We start from the raw sequence: 21,588 nt of genomic DNA on the forward strand, positions 1-21,588 counted from the left end.
TGGAGGAGGCCGCGGCCTGTGGAGAGCCCCCGCAGGAGCAGGCCCCGGGCTGGACTGGAACAGGCTGTGCTGAGCCTGCTTTGCCCGTGACGCTCCTTGTGGAGTGATCTCCCTGTCCTTCTGGCAGCCCTTGAGCCCTTGCCAGCCTCTTTTCTCCCCTTGGCGTTGGAGGAGGGGCAGGGAGAGAGCGCTTGTGCTGGAGCTCAGCTGCCCAGCTGAGGAAAACCACCACGGCTCTGTCTTGCCGCTGCTGCAGCACGCTGGTAGCAGCCAGCACCGTCTGTTCTTCGAGCCTCAGCAAGCCCACAGCATCTTCCCAGAAGGGATCCCTTTCCTTCACGCCTCCAGAGGCTGAGGGCTTGTGCCCCGTTTGCAAGCGCTTTCTCAGTGCCCCCTTCCCCAGAGAAGGATCCCAGCTGCTTGGCTTCCCTGCCCTCTGCTGCCAGGCTCCCGCAGCTGCTATCCCAGCAGCGCAGCAGCCAGCTGACAATGTGCTCGCCTGGAGGACAGCTGCAATCTTGTCCCATGGCTCGCAGCTCGCCCAGGGATGGGGATCACCTGCTTCCTGCTGCTTTTCTCTCTGCTCTCCTTTCCAACAGCCTCCTGTGCCCTGGGATGGCCCTACCTTGGGGTAGGCTGCCTCGCCTTCCTCTTGCTCCTTCCTCTTCTTGGGAGGACTTTCTGCCCTTCCGAAACGAGATGACTTCTGCATGCATTCCTTCCCCTTGTGTGTATTGGTGCCTGAGACAGCAACGGGGTCGTCCCCGGAGCCAGCTGTAGGGCCTGTGCCAGGCTTGGAGGGGCTGCAGGGAACATGCCAGGGGCTCGAGGGGCTGCAGGGTGTGTGACAAGTCTTTGAGGGGCCTCAGGTCCTGCCGCAGTGGTTGAAGTCGATGCAGGGAACATCAGAGTTGTTGGAGGGGCTGCAGGTAAAATGCCAGGGCTTGCAGCAGCTGCAGGCTGCGTCACAGCTTTGCATCAGGTCAAGACGCATTTTCCTAGAACCATACATTTCCTCCTGAAGGGGCTGAAGAGCATGGAATGGTCTTCAAAATGCACAGAGCAGACCCCAGCAAATGTAGAGCTGCTGCTAGCAAGTAGGTAACTTTATTGTTCCTGTTGTTAATTTTGTTTCACAACAACAGATGCAAATATGTATCCTGAATGAGGGCAAAGGTGACCTTGGATCTGAAGCACACAGGCGTTCGCTAGTGTCCCCCCATCCGGAGTGAATCCAGAACGACTCGGAAGGAAAAATAAAGTCCAAACCAGTGCGTTGTGATAAAGAGAGTTTAATAGGGTAGAAAAGGAATAAAAACCAACAAAATAATAAATAATGATACTTACAGTTTATAAGATATTAATATATAAAAATATTTAATGCTATTAAATACTTATAATTTTATAATAATAAAACAATGCCATACCGTACAACACAGTCAATAAAGTGGATTTAATTAAATAAATAAGAAAACCAATAAATTAAATGAAAATTTAAAAATTTAAATTTAATACAAATAAAACCCATTTGTCCCATTCCAATGAATTGCTATCCCCATCATCACTTCCCATCCCACTGATCATTTGCTATCCCAAAGACCTGCCAGTTCTTATCCCCTTGGCATGCCAGTGCAAGAAGAAGTGCTCTGCAGGCAGAGGCCTTGCTGAGTGACCACCTAAGGAGAGGAATTTAATCCAGAAGGCAGGAAAGAAGAGCAATGCCCCGAAAGAAGAAGCAAGTCTTGTCTCTCAGCCCTTTGGTGTCCCAAGCAGCAGTTGCCATGGCCAAGCTTTCCCAGCCCAGCTGCTGCCAGCATCTCCCCAGCTTGCCATTGCCACCTTCCTGGGTGAGGCGCGCGCGCATTTGCCATTGGCGCTGTTGCCATCCCTGTGAGTGGCAAGCCCATCCCCTAGCTCCAGCACGAGAGAGGGGAGAGGGCAAGCGAGAGGGGCAAGGGCTGAGGAGCGTGGCTGAAGCTGGAGCAGGTGCCTGCAGAGGTCTCTGTGCCTGCCTGGGTGCTGCGGGGGCCGTCGAGGAGAAGCCCGAGGTCGGTCACGGGTAGCTGGAGCCTGGCACTGTCGGCGGGGCGCTGGGCATGCTGCTGGGGCTGCTGGAGGTGGGCTGCGGCTGCACACAGGCCAGCTGGCACGCTGGCCCCAGCGCCTTGGCCCTGGCCCCCAGCGGCTGCAAAGTCTCGCTGGGGGTCTTTGTCCCCGGCTGCTGGCGCTGCAGCGTCCTGGCCCCGCTGGCCTGGGGACAGAGCCTGTCCTGGGGCCGCACGGCACGGGGCTCCCCACTCGGAGTCTCCGGCAGCAGCCGCGCTCTGCGGGGAGGTGGCGCCGCTGCTCCTTGCCCCCCTGCAGCCCCCGGGCTTCGCGCTCTCTTGCTGGGTGCCGTGGTGCTGTTGATCGCCAGCTGCTGCCCGCTGCTGCCTGCTTCCCTGCTGCTGCCAGCCACCATGCTGCTGCCACCCGTCTTCCCCTGGCACAGTCTCTTGCGGCCTTGGCCAGCCTGGCCCAGCAGCGTCTTCCTCTCCTTGCCGGGGGGGTTCTCTGTCGTCGGCCTCCTGTGCTGGCAGCTCTGCGCTGTCCCGGGGGTGCTGCTGGGCGCAGGGCGCTTGGCCCCCCGCTTGGTGCCGGTGGACGCAGGGGCAGGCGGGGGGCTCTTGAGGGGACCCAGGGGGCGTTTGGGCAGGGGTCTCCTATGGTCAGTGCGGCCCTTGGGGTTGGGGCGTTTCTTGGGGGAACTCGGGGGGGATTTGGGCTGGGGTCTACTAAGGGCACTGGGGACCTTGGGGTTGGGGCGTTTCTTGGGAGAACTCGGGGGGGATTTGGGCTGGGGTCTACTAAGGGCACTGGGGACCTTGGGGTTGGGGCGGGTCTTGAGGGAACGCTGGGGGGGTTGGGGCAGGGGTCTACTAAGGGCACTGAGGAGCTGGGTGTCAGGGAGGCTCCTGGGGGGACTCAGGGGTGGACTGGGTAGGGGGCTCCTAAGCGCACTGGGCAGGGGACTGGCTGCAGGGCTGAGCGGGGGGCTCACTGCTGGCACGACGGGGGACTGCAGCGACAGCCCACCCTCAAGCTTCTCGGGGCGCAGCCCAGGGGTTGAGGGGACCTCACCGAGGGCTCCTGTGGCTTCCAGTCCCTGCGTGCTCGGCTCCTCGATGTCCTCGCAGAGGTCGGGCAGCTGCGAGAGGAAGCGGCTGAGGGCAGGACTGCTGGGCAAATCGGGGAAGGCGTCCTGGGGCTCCACGGCATCGAGCCAGCTGAGCAGCTCCTCCATGCCGGGGATGGGGATGTCCAGGTCGGCCAGGAGCTCGTCCTGCATGTGCTGCAGCTGCTGGCTGTCCCCTGCCAGCTCTGGAAAGGCCTCGGCAAAGGCATCAGGGCCCAGCTCGGGCAGCTGCGGGGGCTCCTCAGGCACCTGCGGGGCTGTCGCCGCTGAGGACGAAGCAAGAAAATCCCCCAAGACGGGCGATGTCAGCTTTCCCATGGCCCCTGGGTGTGGGGCGCCCAGCGGCCGGCTGTGCCAGCCCCAAACTCACCGTCAGGCGTCGCCGTCTGGGTGCTGGCGGTCCTTGGAGCCTGGGCAGGCTTGGGGGCAGTGGGGCCGGGCAGCGGGGGCCCCTGGTCCTTGCTGAGCCCCACGGCGTGCAAGCAGGGCTCCGGCAGCTGCCCCCGGCTGCTGCTCAGGGTGCGGGGCGTGGGGAGCGCCTGCCCCCGCAGCGGAGGCCCCGGGACGAGGGGTGGCGGGGGGTTGCGCTGGGCGGGGGCCTGCAACAGGCAGGTGCCTGCGGGGTGCAGGAGCTCCCCATGGAGCACGGCCCTGGGCCCCAGCCCCAGCGCATGGTGGGGTACCAGTGTCCCCGTCACCATGGGCTGTCCCCACTGATGGACGGGGGCACAGGGAGGAGCGGTGTGGGGGAGCTGCCCCCCGGCGGGGAGCTGCACCAGCTGCAGCTGGTGCCCCATGGTTGGGAGCTGCACCAGCTGCAGGTTTTGCCCCACAGCGGGGAGCTGCACCAGCTGCAGCTGGTGCCCCACGGCGGGGAGCTGCCCCACAGCAGGGAGCTGCCCCCCGGCGGGGAGCTGCCCAAGCTGCAGGTGGTGCCCCTGGGCTGGGAGGTGCCCCCCAGGTGGCAGCTGCACCCCGGCGGGGAGCTGCAGCACCTGCCCCTGGACCCCCGGCACCACGTGCCAGACGGTGGCCTGGGGCAGCGCGGAGGGGAGGGTGGGTACCTGCGGGGGCTGCAAGGGCAGCGCCGTCGCTCCGGGGAGGGAGGGCAGCAGCCAGGCAGCCACCGTTGGCGGCACGGCTGGGACGACGAAGGGGGAGTTTTGCGTCTGCGCAAGCCGCGGAAGCCGTCTGGGGAAACCCTCTGTGGGAAAAAGGCCGCTGGGCTGAGCTCTGGGGCGCTGGGCTCGCCAGCAGGGCCGCAGCCCCGGGAGGAGCGGGAGCCGGCTGCTGGACCTGCCATGGTGGCTGGAGAGTGGGGCGGTTGCTTGGGGAACCCGGGCAACGGGGGTTCCGTCCCAACGGCTCACCAGCCCCTCGCCGACATCTTGGGGAGGACTGCAGGCTTTGGACCCAAGCAGGCTGCCCAGCGCAAGACTTGGCCATGTTCATTAGAACATTACTAGCCTCTAAGCCTCATGGCATCACCTTCCATCTTGACTGCTGAACCTCCTTGCTCCCTACTATCTTCTTTGCCAAGATACAGCTGTCCGTCCACATTTACTTTTCCTACTTGGCTGGACTGAATTTAAGAAGGGAGCTTGCAACTCTTCCTCTTGTTTGCCACTTCATCATCAAACCAAATGAAAACCATTTGCCTTTAACCTCTTTATTTCAGGCCTTCTTTCCTAGTGGCCATTCAAAACTGGGAAAAAAATAGTCTACCAAGTGGGGTTTTTTTTTGATTTGATAATAAATCTGCAGACTGTTAAGTCATCAAGCACTTCAAGACTGTTTGAAATAATCTCGAGATTAATATAAAAGGAATTCCTCACACACGCTGCGGCCGCTTACCTTTAGTATAGTCGTTGGATGCGATGGAGCAGTATTTCTTGCTTTCGCCTGCACTGGAAGTCTTCCCTTCCTTGTAAGGTTGTTTACTGCTCTCACTTCTGCATTACTGACATGAAGAGCCATCTGGAGGATGGCATTCTTCCTTCTTCTCCCGCGTTATCTTCTGGAAACGAGGATCTAAGTGTTCCAAGGAGCCTTTCGCTTTCCTGGTGTTTCTCCTTTTTCTTCTTTTTCTTCTCCTTTTTCTTCTTTTTCTTACGCTTGCGATTGGCATTGTCAAAGCGGAGCGCACAGAAACACAAATCATGAAGTCTGAAAGAAACATGCAAGTTAAAAAGGGAAAAAAAGATGTGGCACTTGTTGCCTATATGAAACCTGATTTATTTTACCACAGGTGATGATTTGCAGCATGTCAGCTATTTTGTGGTGCTTTGTGCACACGCAACTTACTTTAGATGCAGCAAACTTAAGCCGTCAGATTGAAGGACCATAGGTCCTGGTTTGTACACAGATCATTAACAACGGCTAGCTCTGGAATACGTGCAAGCAGAAAAAATCTTTTAACCTAATCTGGAATGGTGTACGGATGTGATTCGAACTATGTGGTCCAAAGCTAGTGCTCTGACACAATTCAGCAAGAGCTTTCCTGTCTTCACTGATCAACCTAACAACATGATCCCCAGCCAGCTGGTGCTATCTAAAGAACTTAGAAACTACCAGAAAAAAAAAAAATAAATAAATAAAATAAAAGGAAGACATGAGAAGCACCCAGAAAAGAATTAGGATAAAAAATGCGGAGTATGCTGGAATCCTTGCTTACTTGGAATCCTTCTCTCCATCTTTATCCTTAGACTTCTTTTTCTTCCAGAACTTGTGATATTTTTGCATTTTTTTCACCACCTACAAGCTCCTTTTCTATCTTTCTGTCTTTCCTTTCTATTTCACTTTCACTACCTTCTGCACGGGTATATTTTCTTTTTCTGTTTCCTTCTGTTTCAGTTTTCTGGCGACAGTTCTCCAAATGAGCTGACACAGGTGGAAGCGCATGTCTTTCACGAGAATGTCTTCTGGAATGTTGCTGAGGTACCGAGCAACGATGCAAGTCTGCTCGGGGTGTGCCAAAGCGACGTACATCTTCCTCTCTCAAGAGGGAACCGTGAGGCCATCCGCTTTTGTAATGATAATGCTTATGTGACCTGCTGTAGTAAGTTGCAGTCGATCTGTCAAAGGCTGAATCGCCGTGAGAGAACTTTCTCTCTCTACTGTCTCCTGTCGCATGAGGTGAATAGTAATCCTTGTAATAGCCACATCTTTCCCATCTCCGTGCTTCGTCTCGATAGTATCTTTCTCTGCTCCAACTTCGTTCCCCTTTGGATCGGTAGTACCTATTGCTACCTTGTTCTGATCTTCCTCCGCTGCCAGATGTGTACTTTGAATATTTGACTGCTCTTCTGCCATTCTCAGGGCTGTTTCTTTCACGAGGGAAAGATCTGTACCTGCTTCCCTCCCAGTACTCCTGCTTGTGACTCTTTTGCTCAACAAATTCCACGCTCAGAGAACACCTCCTCTTGCTGGAAGGACCTGCTTTTTGACTCTCCTTCTCTTCACTAGGAGCATGTTCCCTCTTGCTTCGGTAATGCTCTTTCTCAGTGGTTTTAGTCTTGTCCTTTGTATCTTGGCGTCTATCTGCAATAGCTAAGGAAGAAAGATTGTTAGAGCTACATTCAGTGTCAGACTTGAGAGAGGAAGTTTGCCACAATTTCTCACCAGGCTCACAAGACTCTTTGCCGGACAAAACATTTTCTTTTGAAATGAGGTCACGTTCTTTTGATCTTCTTGGTTTCTCCTTGTCTCCACCGTCATCACATTGGTACTGGGCGAGGTATTCATCATTCCCAGGAGATTTCGGAGGTTCCGCAACACTGCATAAAATAAAAACCCATTTCTCACTTCTGCTGAAGGACGTGAATATTAAGAGTAAAACCTTCCAAAGGCAAACAAACAAACAAAAACCTCCGGACTACAGGAACGCTCGCAAAGATATGCCATTTAGAAACCTCTCCTGTGATTAGGACACCTTCTTCAGCTCCCAGAGAAAGTGCTTTTTCCCCTCTTGCTTCTGAAGCCATTGCACTAAAAAAGCAAACGCATCTGTCTCCTTCTACCTGCTGCTCTGAGAAAAAAGGCATAGGGGCGAGCGGGGAACAGCCAGTGTTTCTCCAGACAGTGGAGAAAAATGGAAAAACATTCTATAAAGGAACACAAGTTCTCCTTGAGGCACCAACCTGCATCAGAGTGATATGCTCAGTGCTGATCATTAGTTCTGTTCGTGACACTGGACACACAGTATGGAATTGTACTAATTTAAATCCTTCCATTAAATACTATTAGTAGACAGATAAAACTGTAACGAAGTTCCATAAAGTCTTGTCTTAATCAGACTGTGCTCATTTTACCTCATTTCCTCTGACAAGCTGTTCAGCTGGCTGGCTCTGAAGGACTCCGTGATGACTTCTCGATTGACTGAAGGCATAGCTCCAGGCATCTGCAATTAAAACGCACAAGTCAGCAGACAAAAAAATACTATTTGTAGTAGTACTGAGGACTAGTCTTGTCAGAATGTCTCCATTAAATGGTAAGCAAGACCGCTGTGAGTTGTATGCATTATCTACACTTCAAAGATAACCCCAACTCACCCCCCAAAATCTACTTTAGGAAACTTAGGAATTTTTATCTCAGCTGAGCTTAAGTTGACAAGTTCTAATGTAAGCTCAGGTCTGCAAATTCTAAGGGGATAATACCACAAAGCCTTACGATCACATGTGTGCTGTGTTTTCTCAGTATTTCACCTGAATTAGGAACACAATAAACACTCCCGAATACATCGTAGGTGAGAAATTCTCGATGGAGCAAATCTATGTTTCAAGCAATCCATTTGTTTTAGAAAAGAACATCTCAGAAGGTTTAACAGGTTCAACTCGGCAAGTGGAATCATCAAGTTTCAGTCCGTTTTCTTTAGATTCAGTAACTAACCTAATAGCACCATTTAGTGAATCTGTTTTTGGCAGCTCATGCTGGGATCTTCCTTTGTCAGCATTCTGACAGGAAGAATTGGAATGCTGCAATGTACGGACTACCTTTCCAACCAAAATTCCATTAGAGGACATTGCATTGCAATTCCTTTGAAATAAGCCCTTTGACTCCTCCTCAGATTTTCCTGAAGATTCTGCACCATAAGGGACTGTGTTATCAGAGCTGAGTTTAGGATTTTCATTCACTGTTGGCTCCACAAAAATTTCATCAGAAACTTTTTTGTTTGTTTGCATTTGCTTCATTTGCATTACCGAATTTGTAATTGTGGATGAAGGAACAGCCTGGTAGAGATCTTCATCCTCCACAGCACTGCTAAGACAGTCAGGCTGTGACACAGTCTGACGAGCAGGCAATTTATTGTGAATACTGATGGTGATCTTCTGTTTTCTTGACGTATCAGTCATTGAAGGCCTGGTAATTGCCTGGTTTTGAACACAGGCCATTGGTGGTGCTGAAGATGGCCTTTTTAGGGTGACACCAGTGGTCTTTGTGTCCTCTTTTATGGATCCATTTCCATTTAAACGGCTTGAATTCTGTATTTAAAAAGAAGAAATTGCAAGATGGATTAACGCAAACACTGCATGTAACATTTTGAAACACAAAACTCTCCTACTGAGTGTTTCTACAAATGGTCTTAACACCTAAAAAGAAAAACACACTGCCCTTTAAGGATAAATGCAAGTCCAATAAGCGTATTCAATTCCTGCTTTTGGTTTACTGCAGATTGGTATCAAATTAACATCATCTTTGAAAAACAGCCAAGCAACTTAACATTACCTGCTGCTATTCCCAAATATATTTATTTTCCCCTTTAAACATACCCTGAAAAGCCTGAAGTAATCGTTCTGGTGCTCAGGAATAAGACATTTAGTTTTCCCTGTCTTAGCTAAAGTGACGAGGATAGGAAAAACAAGTCCTCTTTTAAATGATTTGAGGATTAGTACACTCTGCTTAAATAGTCAAAGAGCGTAGCTCTCTGTGCTTTAGAAAGCTGTCTTGGAGGTATAAAGTAATGGAGTCGCATGGCTGCACAATTTAGCAGTAACCACTGTTTGAATGACTCTGGCTGTAGCATGAGGGCTGTGAAGAAAGCTGCAGCGTGGGAAGGAAAACAAAACTAAGATGCCGAAAACCAAACAAAAAACCCCACACCAAACCCCAAACCCACTAGCAGTTTGGTGCCGTTATCTGCCCTCCCGCTTCCCTGAATTACCTTAATCATATGAGGAAGAAGTCGTGGTCCCAGAAATCCAGCCTGCTTACTATTAGCCCCCTGCTGACCAGGAGGGAATGAACAGGGATAAGATGGTGCTGGCAAGTAAAACGCACGTTCTCCAAGTGTCAAATCATAGCGCCTTCAGAAAAGAGCAGTGATCGTAGTTTAGTTTTTCTTTCAGCCTACTCTTGGATTAAATCCCATCCTATCATTTTAGAGGAACAGCTCATACGATATGGAAGCCTTCTCTACAGAAGGCTTCGCCAAGACTACAGACTGAAAAGTAGAGAACAGTCTTCCTACTAAGACTATCACTTGCACAGCAATAATTCATTCTTACACCACAGATGACCTTCATTTCTCTCCTTCTCTAAAGTAGCCAGCTACAGATAACACATAGATAGCAATTTACACAAGTGCTGCAGTTTAAGGCCAAGCAACAAAAGATAATAAACGACACAGAGAATTTCAGGTTAGACAGAACTGAATTAGACAAATAATAATCTTCTCCCGGGACAGCAAGAAAAACACTTGCAAAACAGAAAAATATCAATAACAGGAAAGTAAATCTCTTCTGAACACATTTTAAGATTTGTTATTACCTGATATAAAAAAGTATGTAAGCTTGCTGACCAAGAACTCTTTTAATGTCAGTATGCACTACTTTAGCATCATTCATCTGATACCAAAGTCCATTACCAGCCTGCAAATAAAGACAATGATTTCTTTAGGTGAATTGCACGTTTTCCAGTTGAAATCACGGATAGGAACAAAATACACATGTGTCAAATAAAAATATAATGAAATCTTTTTCCCTAGAAACAGTAGCTGCTAGTCATGCTTTAATTGGTTTGCCAGCACAACCTTTACCCTGTTAGAAATGCTGTTGACTTCTACCTTTACATAGCATATATAGTGTCCTGAGTGACAGCTGACACCGTGATGTACCAGCACCGCGTATAAGGCATAGAGCAGTGGTTCTCCCATTGACTGCGACATGTAGGCTCTCAGGTCCAAATACTCCGGATATTTCACCTCCTAAAGAGACATCAAGAAGATAGAAAAATTATCCCAGAGTACTTCGTGGACTAGCCAGAGAAAAACACTTCCAAAAAACACAGACTAGAATTGATTTCTAGAATATATTTCTCGAATATATTTCTTGATTCACTACAAATAAGTCTTCCCATAAACAACGGTTAAGACTAGAAGTTGCAGAGAACTGTTTCCTGATGAATCAGCCTTCTCAGAAGAAAGCATATGCTTCTTGTCAAGCGGGAACTTTATTGATATTAAGAGAAAGAATAAGCCATAGTCGTTAGTCTACAATTATTGTCTGAAAATATTAACAACTTTCAGCTTTGGGGGATGTCCCATTACACAATGATATAGTTGCATTACAGTGGTAAATATACCTTGTTGATCTTTCCACCTGTGAAATCTGCAAATCTTTTCAGTGATATTGTGAGAACCTTGGAAGAACGGTGTATGGTAAACCTCTTGGATGCAGGAACCATCTTTTTACACCTTAAAACCAAGCAGAGATAAGTGTTTGAAGGCATCTTCTTTTTTCGCCCCCAAAACAAACTCCTTTTAATGTCTCACGCATGCCTATGCTATTTGAATGATATTTACTTGCATAATAGGTTGGTCTTTTTTCTTTTCATAAACCCATGCACTGCGTGTCAGGTTTGTTAATACACAGAAGAAGGTCAATTTTCCCAACAACTCAGAGCATAGCGGGAACAGGAATCTCTCACAAAAGGGTATGACCAGGTTGGATGGCAAGGTACCATTTCTTGGTCTACAAAAGTGGCTATTTGAACTCCAATCCTGGATACATTCTTTCAGCTTTCAAGGGAAATACAAATACTGAAAGCGGAACGAGAGAGCCTTGGTCCCCAGGGCTAGAAATTGCAAATAATCTCCAACATAGGTCGACTATCAACATCAAAAATACAACAGAAGCACATGGTCATTCTACAGGAGGGAGACATTTAACAGTAGGAAGTCTTCATGTACTGAGCTTGTCTGGAAAGACACTGAAACCATCTGCCATCCTTTGAAACAAAATAGTTCAGTTTGACACATTGCCCGCTCCAAGGTAGGACCTACGGTGTAAGCAGTGAAAATTAGCCACTAGCCCAGAGAACAACGGAAACTGGGCAGTTTACATCAAGAAAAGTACTGTCGAGAGCTAATAAATAGAAAGAACAAAAGTAGCTCTTTTTGAATTCTGATGGCAAAATACAAGCCAGAGAATTGCAAACCCATAGGGAATGCCTATGAACAAGACTTCCCCCCTCCAAGGAAACAAAAATCCAAGTCTTTTATAAACTTCCACAAAACTTGTAAGTAGATCCAAAGTTTAGAGGTAGTCCAACAGAGTCATGCAACATAGAAAACTGACATCTAGGATTAAGACCTAATTCGTCAAAATCTTACTCGCTACATTTATAGCAATTCTCTCCATCCAGCTCTTCAGGTTTCACAAAGAGTTCCAGAGCTCTGCTAACAGACGAAACCGCCTAGAGCAGCGAGAAAGAAGAGCGCAAAGTCACCGTAATTCAGAATTCCAGAGACATACTAGTAGTTTATAAGAGAATCTTACTAACATACTCAAGCGATCTACTAGGAGCACTGTGAAGAAGGAGGCAGAAAGAGCATGCTCAGCATTGACCTCACCTGGAAGGCATTTGACTTTGGAACAAATACTTTTCCAGTAGCCTAGACAGCATCTACAGTGTGCTTTGTCATCAATACTGGGGACAAATTCATCAGTCTAACAATTAGATGTATATTGAGGTAGAACAACAAAGAAGTATGACAGCATTATAATTTTTGCAGAAAGAGAATTCTTTCCCCTTAAACCCAATGCAAATGTGGAGACTATTTACATGGGTTCCACGGAAGGACAAAGTCCAATCCACTTCCTTAGCACCACCAAGCTCTTACGTTTTAACATTATATGTGGTTTGGTTTTTTAAGTTAAACAAGTTTAATTTAGAAAGTTATGCATGTACTTAAACATCATGAATTATATTTAGAAAACATCTTACCTTTATATCCAAAGTGATATCAAGAAATGCCTCATACGTATCCGAAACTGCTTTGCAATTCAAGCACTTCACTGGAAACAAAATATAAATGCTTAACATTATGTGAAGGAGACTAACTGTCCAAATTCAAGTTGTTGACAGATACTACTTTAGACAAACTACAGACTGCTTTACTACCGACAAAAGACACAGATCAGTTCTAAGGACAGGAATATTTTTTCAAGTACCTCTCGATCTTAGAAATCCTCCAAATATTTGATGAATGATGGTGGTAGCTTGAGAAGATCTGTCCAATCTGGAAATAAATTATAATCAGACCTCAGAAGATTTAAGGCACAGAATTAACTCTTCAAAGAGTTTGATGAAAACCAAGGATGATGTAGACTTGCGTTGCTGATAGTAAATAAGGCACTAAAAGGTGCTAGAGATCATTTCTGAGAGTAAATAAAGGACTAGAAGGTGCTAGAGAATGTATGAAAGTGAACTTGTTTATGCTTACTCGGTGCTTCCGTTCAAGCACGCTTCCTGCATAGCATCAACAGTATAGCGCAAGAACTCGTGTGCGTCTTCTTGACTGCCAAAACGGAAATGTTGTCCTATTCCTAAATAAGAAGATGATAGTATTGACCTCATTTAAAAATGAAATCATTCTTGTATTTCTAAAATCTCTCTTCATTGGAGTGTTAAAACCACTTAGACACATCAAATAATTATTTGAAGATTACAAGCTATCGAAAAGAAACACATCTGAAGCCACTTACGACTGAGATTACTGATAACATGCGTAGGCTCGATGGCATCAACAGTGCAACGCAGGGCCTGGTTAATGTGAGTCTCCATCGTGCACATCATGCAAAAATCTTGTTCACGACCTGAAGAGTGAAAGAGCAAAGCATCCCAGTCCAGCGAAATATCCAGAACTACAAACATCTAAGTACAATTTAAACTATAGATACAATATCCACTCTCCTTGCTACATTCTATTCTCCCAAGATGCCAATGTCCCAACAGTCTTGTAACATTTCATTTCACACAACTTGACAGAAGAAAAATATCCACTAAGCCTGTATTCAAATGCATGTTGTGATGAGAAATCTAAAAGACTACTGCAAAGTCGCAGTTGTAAAGGCTGACAGGAATGTGAACTCCACAGGCTGCAAAATGTATTACTCTCTAAAATTACTACCAAATGCATTACTGTCCAATGCACTTCATTATTCCCATGAAGCAATAAATAATCCTTTAATAAACAAACAAACAAACAAACAAACAAATAACTAACTAAATAAATAAAACATGGTGCATTAATTGCACTCCATATGCTATTCGGAGCCCACTGCTAATACAGTGCTCAAAGCCAGCTGCTACAGGTAAAATCAGGCAAATAAGCTTATCTCACAGAATCACTGCTGTTCTTTCACCTTCAGAGCTATCCAACAGATTCAAAATACTGTTAGAAAGTACTCACATGACTGGCTGTGCTCAAGAGAAAGCATGTAATTGGCAAGTGGGGGTGTGTAGGTCAAACACTGTAGAGTAGCATTAAGAAAACATGTGTTGCCAAGATTGTACAGGCCAACTCCAACACTTTGTGTTTCTCGCCAATCCATACAAATCTTCTCAGGTGGAAAAAGAATGCTCTGTGGCGGAGCAATTCCATCATTAACGACTGCAAGAAAGTTAAATTTAAAAAGAGATCTTGTTTGTTTGTTTCGAAGAAAGGTATTTAAAAAAATACTATTCTGCAGGAGCACCTAGAGGAGCTAGCTACAATCCAAACCAGAAAAACTTATTGCAGACAGCTTTAATACCACCAAATTCAAATTGGCTGGTCAACACAATGTTTTGGGGAAAAAAAAAAAAAAAAAAAAAAAAACAATTTTAGTCAACCATTTTAATTCTTCTAAGGCAAGGCTAACTGCCATTCTGTTTGTAGCACCTAACGCCAAGTTCCTCTCCATCTATAATCTTTAACCTGATTAACTCAACTACTGTTTTTTTCCTTATTATAACTTAAACCACAAACTTAGACTTGAAATTATACGGTAAAAACGTAAAAACTAGGAACTAGGAATGACGGTACCCCTACAGATACCAGATCTTTTCCTGAGCAATGTTATCCTTCAAAAAACCTGTGAAAAATGGAAGCTGTGAATAGCAACAATCAAACACTTTTCTCTGCAAAACAGAAAAGACATGGAGGAATCTGTGCATTACAAAAAGCTCCCCGTATTTCTCTGTTGACTGTAAATATATCAAAATTAATTTCTGTAACATCAGTCACTTCAGTTGCCTTAGGGGATTCGCTTTTGAAGTCTTTCTTCACAGTAGTCCCCTTCTCTATCAGTGCAACAAGTAAGAACTGCATTTTCTACTTTTGCTTTGAAGACAATGGAGGCAGGATAGAACGCACACTTACTTAGATCTCTTGGGGCAAAAGCCTTAGATTTTTCAGATGATCTACAGTAAATAGCACCTCCACGTCCTTGGGCCACAGAGACTTGGCTTGAATCTTCTGCAGGCACTATCCGGCCCCAGTTGGCGGTGCGTGACATCAGTATTTTAGGACTTGGTTTCTTGGATTTGCCAGACCGCCTTGAAGAGGGCTTTTTAGGCTTTGAAGATTTGGGCTTCTTAGCTACGGTCATTGTTCACATCTGCGACAGAGACAGAAGTTCTGGTTGACGTAAGACTATCAAGAAGCACTCCAAGAAGAAAAGAGTAACAGAAGTCCTGTCACTTAATCTCAAAGAAACAGCCTTAAGAACTAAATCGCTGGTATGAATGATTTAAAAAGAATCCCCAAACTAAACACACAAAGTGAAAATTTCCATCTAAACTCTATCAGTATTACTTTTCGCTTCTGCAGAACTAGTGGCTGATGCCATTTCTTTCCCTTCCGTAGGATTTTAATCCATTACAACTCTGGAGTCTTTTTAATATAAAAATGTAGAAGACATTCTCTGAGGGGAATCAGTTATTTATTGATTTCCGGAGTTGCGCAATTATCTGTTAATTAGCACCTATGATCTAATAGATAATTGTTGCAATTATCTATTGCTGGCATTAGTAACGGAACACTATTACTTCACTGCCTGCGTTTTTCTGTTTCGTCTGCACAAAGGTACCCAGAACTCACTGCTACTTTTCTTCTGTCTTTCCAGGGCTCGCCCTCTACCTCACTGTCTACTGCACCAGTCATGAGGGGTTTGTTGTGATTCTATAATGAGCCTAGCTTTTAAATACACCTTTCATGGGCGTCACTTGGTGATAGCAAGTTAATCTGTGAGGGCTCCTCAGTCTACATCATGCGGTCGCTTTTTCCAGGTGAAAAAGCGGAGCTGTAAGTGGCAGTACACCAAAGCCCTGGCATGCTGAGATCCAAGAGGAGAGATGTTTGGCCCTCCTTTTCACTCCTGGGAACCATATACCTCAAAACCCACAGAGGATGGGCTATATCTCAGAGAAATCTTCGGAAAGGAGAGCATGAAGAGCATGTTTGCAAATTTATTTCTCCCTGGGCTTCTTCTGCTTCTCCAAGAAAGACGAGTTTGAATATAACTTTGGCAGCAGTACTTCTGGTGTTTTACTCCTACCACATTTAAAACTCCTACGACAAACTGAAAAGTTAGACTAAAAAGCAGCTCTTTCCGTTCTCCTTTCTAAAGTTGCACGCTTTCCTCATGCAAAACAACAGGGGAATGTAAGCTAGAAACGGAAATGCTGAATGTAAAACAAAACAAAACAAACCTCAGCCCTCCAGGACAAAAGCCAATAACTGCTACAAAGTCCTTTTTAAAATGCTGATTAGGTTTCAAGGTGATACCACTTTAAATAAGCGTAGTTGTGTGTCCATAGGCAGAAGCTGAATAATGACAGGATGAACTTCTATACTTCATGTTTTGTTACTGTCTTACTGTAGCACACAGGGACTTGTTACCTTTAGGGAAACCACTAACCTCATGGAGGGTTTAAAACATAAGCTAGTTTGTTATACCAAAATGACGGAGAGAACAAAGCATAAAGTGCTTTCAGATTTCTAGCACGCCTTGATTGCTGTCCATTAAACTTCAGACACGTTAAACAAAACACAGTAAATAAGAAAACTCCTAGTCCCACAGCTGGCAAATTGTGTGCAGAGGTTGTAATTAGAACTTTTTTGCCTTGACGTTTTACATTTAAAATTGATTTTAAATCCATTCTATACACACTTTCCATTCCTGAAAAAACAATACGCAAACCTGACAAATGCATTTACATGAGAAATGAAGTCGTCCTTGTCCGATTGGAAGACTAAGGTGACAGCTCCTGGGCTCAGGGATAAGCTCCGATCTTCACCAGTGACAGCTCCTTTTTTAGGATTGAAAGGGAAAATGTTTCAGCAACACATTGGAAACATACTTAAGGGACAAGAAACAAAATCAAGACTGCAGTGAGAAGGAGAACAGAAAAACAATACTGGGGAAAATGGGAAGGGAAGGGAAGGGAAGGGAAGGGAAGGGAAGGGAAGGGAAGGGAAGGGAAGGGAAGGGAAGGGAAGGGAAGGGAAGGGAAGGGAAGGGAAGGGAAGGGAAGGGAAGGGAAGGGAAGGGAAGGGAAGGGAAGGGAAGGGAAGGGAAGGGAAGGGAAGGGAAGGGAAGGGAAGACCTTGATCTTTATACTGACCAATGAGATAAGCCTTACACATTTTTAAGTTTATTTTTGACAACTGATTGAGGTGTTACCAGCTATTAAGTACGATTCAAGAGCAAATATTAACACTAGAAAGAAGAAATCCGATCCACCACCACTGTTTCAAAATACATCCATTTCTCATTTGGAGATGACGTCTCTCTGGCAAGGTAGTAGAAAAACTGTAAATACCGATAGAGCTTCCTCTCCCGATGTTCCATATACATACCGATGCTGTTCCTACACCTACGCTCTGAGCATAAATTTATGTTGACATGAGTGACAAGAGAGGGTGTTACTCCTCTCTTTGTTTGCCTTGAGAGACACACCTCTTGTCCATTGAAAAGTAAATTCAAGATTCCAGATCACTTAAGACAGTTGCTATCCCCCCATTCAGAGTTCTGCAGCAGCACTCTTCAGATGTGTTTAGCAGTCTCTTTAGAAAATGTTATCACTTAGGACCTGCTTCTCAGTAGGTCCACGTTTGGCCTCCGCTTAGCAGAGAGTCAATCCCAGCTTAAGCTTTCGTACAAGAGCCCCTTCACGAAACGGAGTTGAACCCTGACATAACTGAGTTGAACCTTTAACCTTGAAGCTTCCTTAAAGAAGAAAGCAGCACCCAGGCCAGGAAATAGAAATTAATCGTCACTTTACCCTGAAACGCAGTGGGCTATTCTGTGCTGGCAGGATTGCTGCCGGGCTGGCCGACGAGGCGGCGGGCAGCTCCCCGGGGCCACAGGGCCTGGCACAGGGAGCCGCCGGGGGTCTCCAAGGTCCGGGAACAGCGGCAACAGCGGCAACAGCAGGGACAGAGGGGACAGCAGCGACAGCAGCAGCCACCTCAGCCGGGGCCATCTCCACAACCGCCACAACGGCCTCGGAACGCCGCCGAACTCGGAGCTCCAGCGTGACGCCTTGTGAACCTGGCCGCGCTGCTCATGGCTAAAACCAGAGCGTTTCCTCCGGCGTGTGTTTACTGTCGGTGCCGGATCGGCCCTCACCCCGAGCTCTCCCTGCCGGGAGGGCTTTGGGGTTGGGGTTTCCCTCCCGCCGCCGCCGCGGGCAGGCCCCGCGCGCAAGGGGTCCGCGCTGGGGAGCAGCATCTCACCCACGGCGAGAGACCGAGGGCACGACATGAAAAAGCCCCGACATGAAAAAGCCACGACATGCGGCCGAGGCGGCGGGGAGACGGCTCTGAGGGAGCTGCCACTTCGCCCCGCCGTCCTCCCCTCCCGGGCCGCCCCGCCGAGCCCCGTGCGCCTCAGGCGCTGCGCTGAGGGGGTGGCTGGCTACTGAGACAGCTGCCCAGGGCACTGCTCATGGCACCGAGCCTGACGGAGGTCAACAAGTGTTGAACAATGCTCTCAGACATCGGGTCTCACTTTGGGGTGGTCCTGTGTGGAGCCACGAGTTGGACTTGGTGATTATTGGGAGTCCTTTCCACCTTGGGATGTTCTCTGATTCTAGGTCAGCAATCCAGTAGCTGATGAGAAGTGTGGAGTCATTCAAAGGGAAGAGAGAGCACAACACTTCTCGTTTGCAGAAGCGGCTATTTGGTAACCAAACCGACGATTCCTTTGCTTCTAGAGCAACTAACAGCAGGGATCCGCTTTACAATGGAGGGAAAAGAGTCGTTGGCATGTCATGTGAAGTAACCTTCAAATCCCAGAGGATGATTTTGTTGGAACTTTATTCAGCTGAAAACATGGAAGCCTTGCTTCTGCTTGTGTTAGTTACAGCTCCAGTTTACTTTGGTTGGGAGGGAAGGCATTCCAGGCTAATGTGCTGTACCTGTTCCTTCAGCTCATTGTCCATAAACGGAGGAGCAAATGAAATCAGTTTAATCTCCATTAAATGCAGCAGACAAAGCGGAGTAGAGGGCGATCTAGCACTTAATTTTTCCTGTAAGCAGGAAACCCAGAACTCAACAACACTTTTCAAATCTTGTCCTGCAGTAAATGACCAGCTGAGTGAAGCTTGCATTTAGAGGATGTGCTCCTCCAGTAGACGGAAATAGCTTTTCCTCTTCACAAGTGCAACTGAGTGGTGGACTGGCAGCTACGTGGTTAACTAGTTGTGCCAAAGGGGTTGTGTTGAATGCACAGAAAAATATGCAGGAATAAATAAACAGCAGAGGGTTGTCTGTAGGCATGACACCGAGTACAGATGTTGTCTGCAGGTTCGTGCAGAGTGCACCGCGCCAATAAGCACCCAGAGTCGGAATGCACACGAAGGTCTTTTAATTAGATAATTACTTATAGAACTCTGCAGAGTCAGGCACTTGGCCATCTTTCGCAAAGCAAGCACACCTCTGACTCGAATCACCGTCATTTATACACAGGAAACTTGTGAAAACTCTCTCTTTGGCTCCTTTGGATTGGTTATTACAGCTCACCTAACTTATCTCCACTGAGCTTGTGCATTACAGAGGAATACCGGGGGGGAGGGGGAACAGGAGAGGGGGGACACACACCGAATCCCACATTAGCATAGATTAGCATTTTGACAGGTGTGATTTTTAATGTGCTAATGACCCTTAATGAGAAAAAGGTTACTATAGGTCAGTCTGGAGCTGGTGTTCTCCTTCCTGTTTTTTCCCTTTTAGCCCTTCTCTTCCTTGCTTCTGCTAGCTCAAGGCTACCTGTCTCTCTCCTTCTTTATTTTCTCAGCTAAAAGACTGCACAAGCTACACGCCTCCCTATTTGCTTCAACATTTCCTTGGTTTTGTTTTTGTTTTTTTCCCAGCTTTGGGACGACACAGGTGTGGTTTGATATTTGCCAGTATAGCTAAAACTCACGCCAGTCTGCTCACGCACAGTAAGTAGTAAGATTTAAGGACTGGTTTCATCGGCTTCTTCCATACTAACATCCTTCTTATGTTTTAGATATGCTGTAGTTAAATCAACACTAAGTTACTACTTGTGGAGTAATCGCCTTAAGCGACTAGGCATCATAAGCACACCTCCATCCCAAAAGCTACCCGCCTCCAAGGTGCAACCACCCCTCACTGAGCATGCCCTCGGAATTTCTCAGAGCCTGTACCTTTAAACGCAAGTGAGATCATTTCTACCAAGCACAACCAAGATATGCATGACTAGAGTCACTCAAGCTCCACCTTAAAGATAGAAAATAATACCAATTGCTTTAAGAGAAAGGGGATGTTAGGGAAGATACTATCAGGAAGGATTCCTTCTGACATCACTCGACAGGCTGAGCCTCTCACTCCCCCACCCCCACTCCATTGGGACGCCGTGGGGTAAGATCTGAACGCTTGCTTATACCAGGCGTCTCTGTGGAATCTTAGAAATCTCTAGAGTTTTGATGCTTTTTAATGTCTTAATACCTAGGCTGTGTACCTGTGCATTTCATGCATGCTAGCTTGCTTTTGCAGACAGTGAATTTATCACTGACAATCCAAAGAACCTGTGTACCTGTCGCCGTAAGAAATTGCACTTAATTGCATTCTTCCTAGCTGTGAGAGTTCTCCTTGAATGCGACTAGAGCGAGGCCGTACTGCGTTGTTGGTGAATCCGTGACCGTGATAGTTCAGCACCCTGAATCCGACGGGACCCATGACGGTCAATCGGCTACACCCCTTAACGCGACACTACTAGACGAAGAAGATGACAGGGCTTGCATGCACTGCATTAGGCTTTGCATGTGAAAACACCCCCAAATAATTTCACGTACATTTAACGTTTTTAAAGGGAAAAAAACAGGAAGGTGTAGTCTCTCTGTAAGCTACAGCCCTACATAGTTAAGGCATCAGCATTCATTCCTTTGCTTGATAGCAAAGTATGAACATACAGAAGAGTTAAATATTTTCTTTGCATTCTTAAAGGCGATTTTTCAGACTTGGGCTTCAGTTGTTGGAGTTGAAGAGATCAGTAGACATCCTTACTTTTACGTTAAGACCAAAATCTTTATCTAAGATTGTGTTATCTAACGCAACTAAACTCCCACCCCCACATGGTTTTTTTGTAACTTCGCAATGATCTTGCTGCAGTCCCACTCTGATGGTCTTTCAGTAACATGCAAACTGCCGTGGCAGATTCTGTTACAGTGCTTTTCTATTGACAGTGTGCATAACACTCAAGGTAAAGCCCCTCATTTCGCAGTGGGGACATAAAGTGTTTCTTTGGACCCTGCTGCTTCTGTTAGTACTCATTTTTTCACAAACTTGTTGAACCTGAGCCGTGCCTACTGAGCCAACGAATGCTTTGATGACACAGTATTTTGTCAAAGCAGTTTTGCTTCTTGGAGCTACAGAAGCAGCTCTGGCTACGTGATAGCGAATTGTGCTGCATTGGCAAAACCAGACTTAGCTACAGACTTACAACACTTGCTAACTCGATCTATTTCAAATCTCATTTTAACTTTAAAGGACAATCAGTTTTGTGGCTCCTGTCTTACTAATTTGCCTTGTTTTGCATGGAAGGGCAGCCTGTGAATGTTTTGCTTTATTGCATGCTTCAAAAAAAGGCTGAGGAAGAGACTGGAGGAACCTTTTCTATTCTATG

The sequence above is a fragment of the Aythya marila genome (genome assembly GCF_965140915.1).
Source record: "Aythya marila genome assembly, contig: HAP1_HAP1_SCAFFOLD_176, whole genome shotgun sequence".
NCBI lineage: Eukaryota > Metazoa > Chordata > Aves > Anseriformes > Anatidae > Aythya > Aythya marila.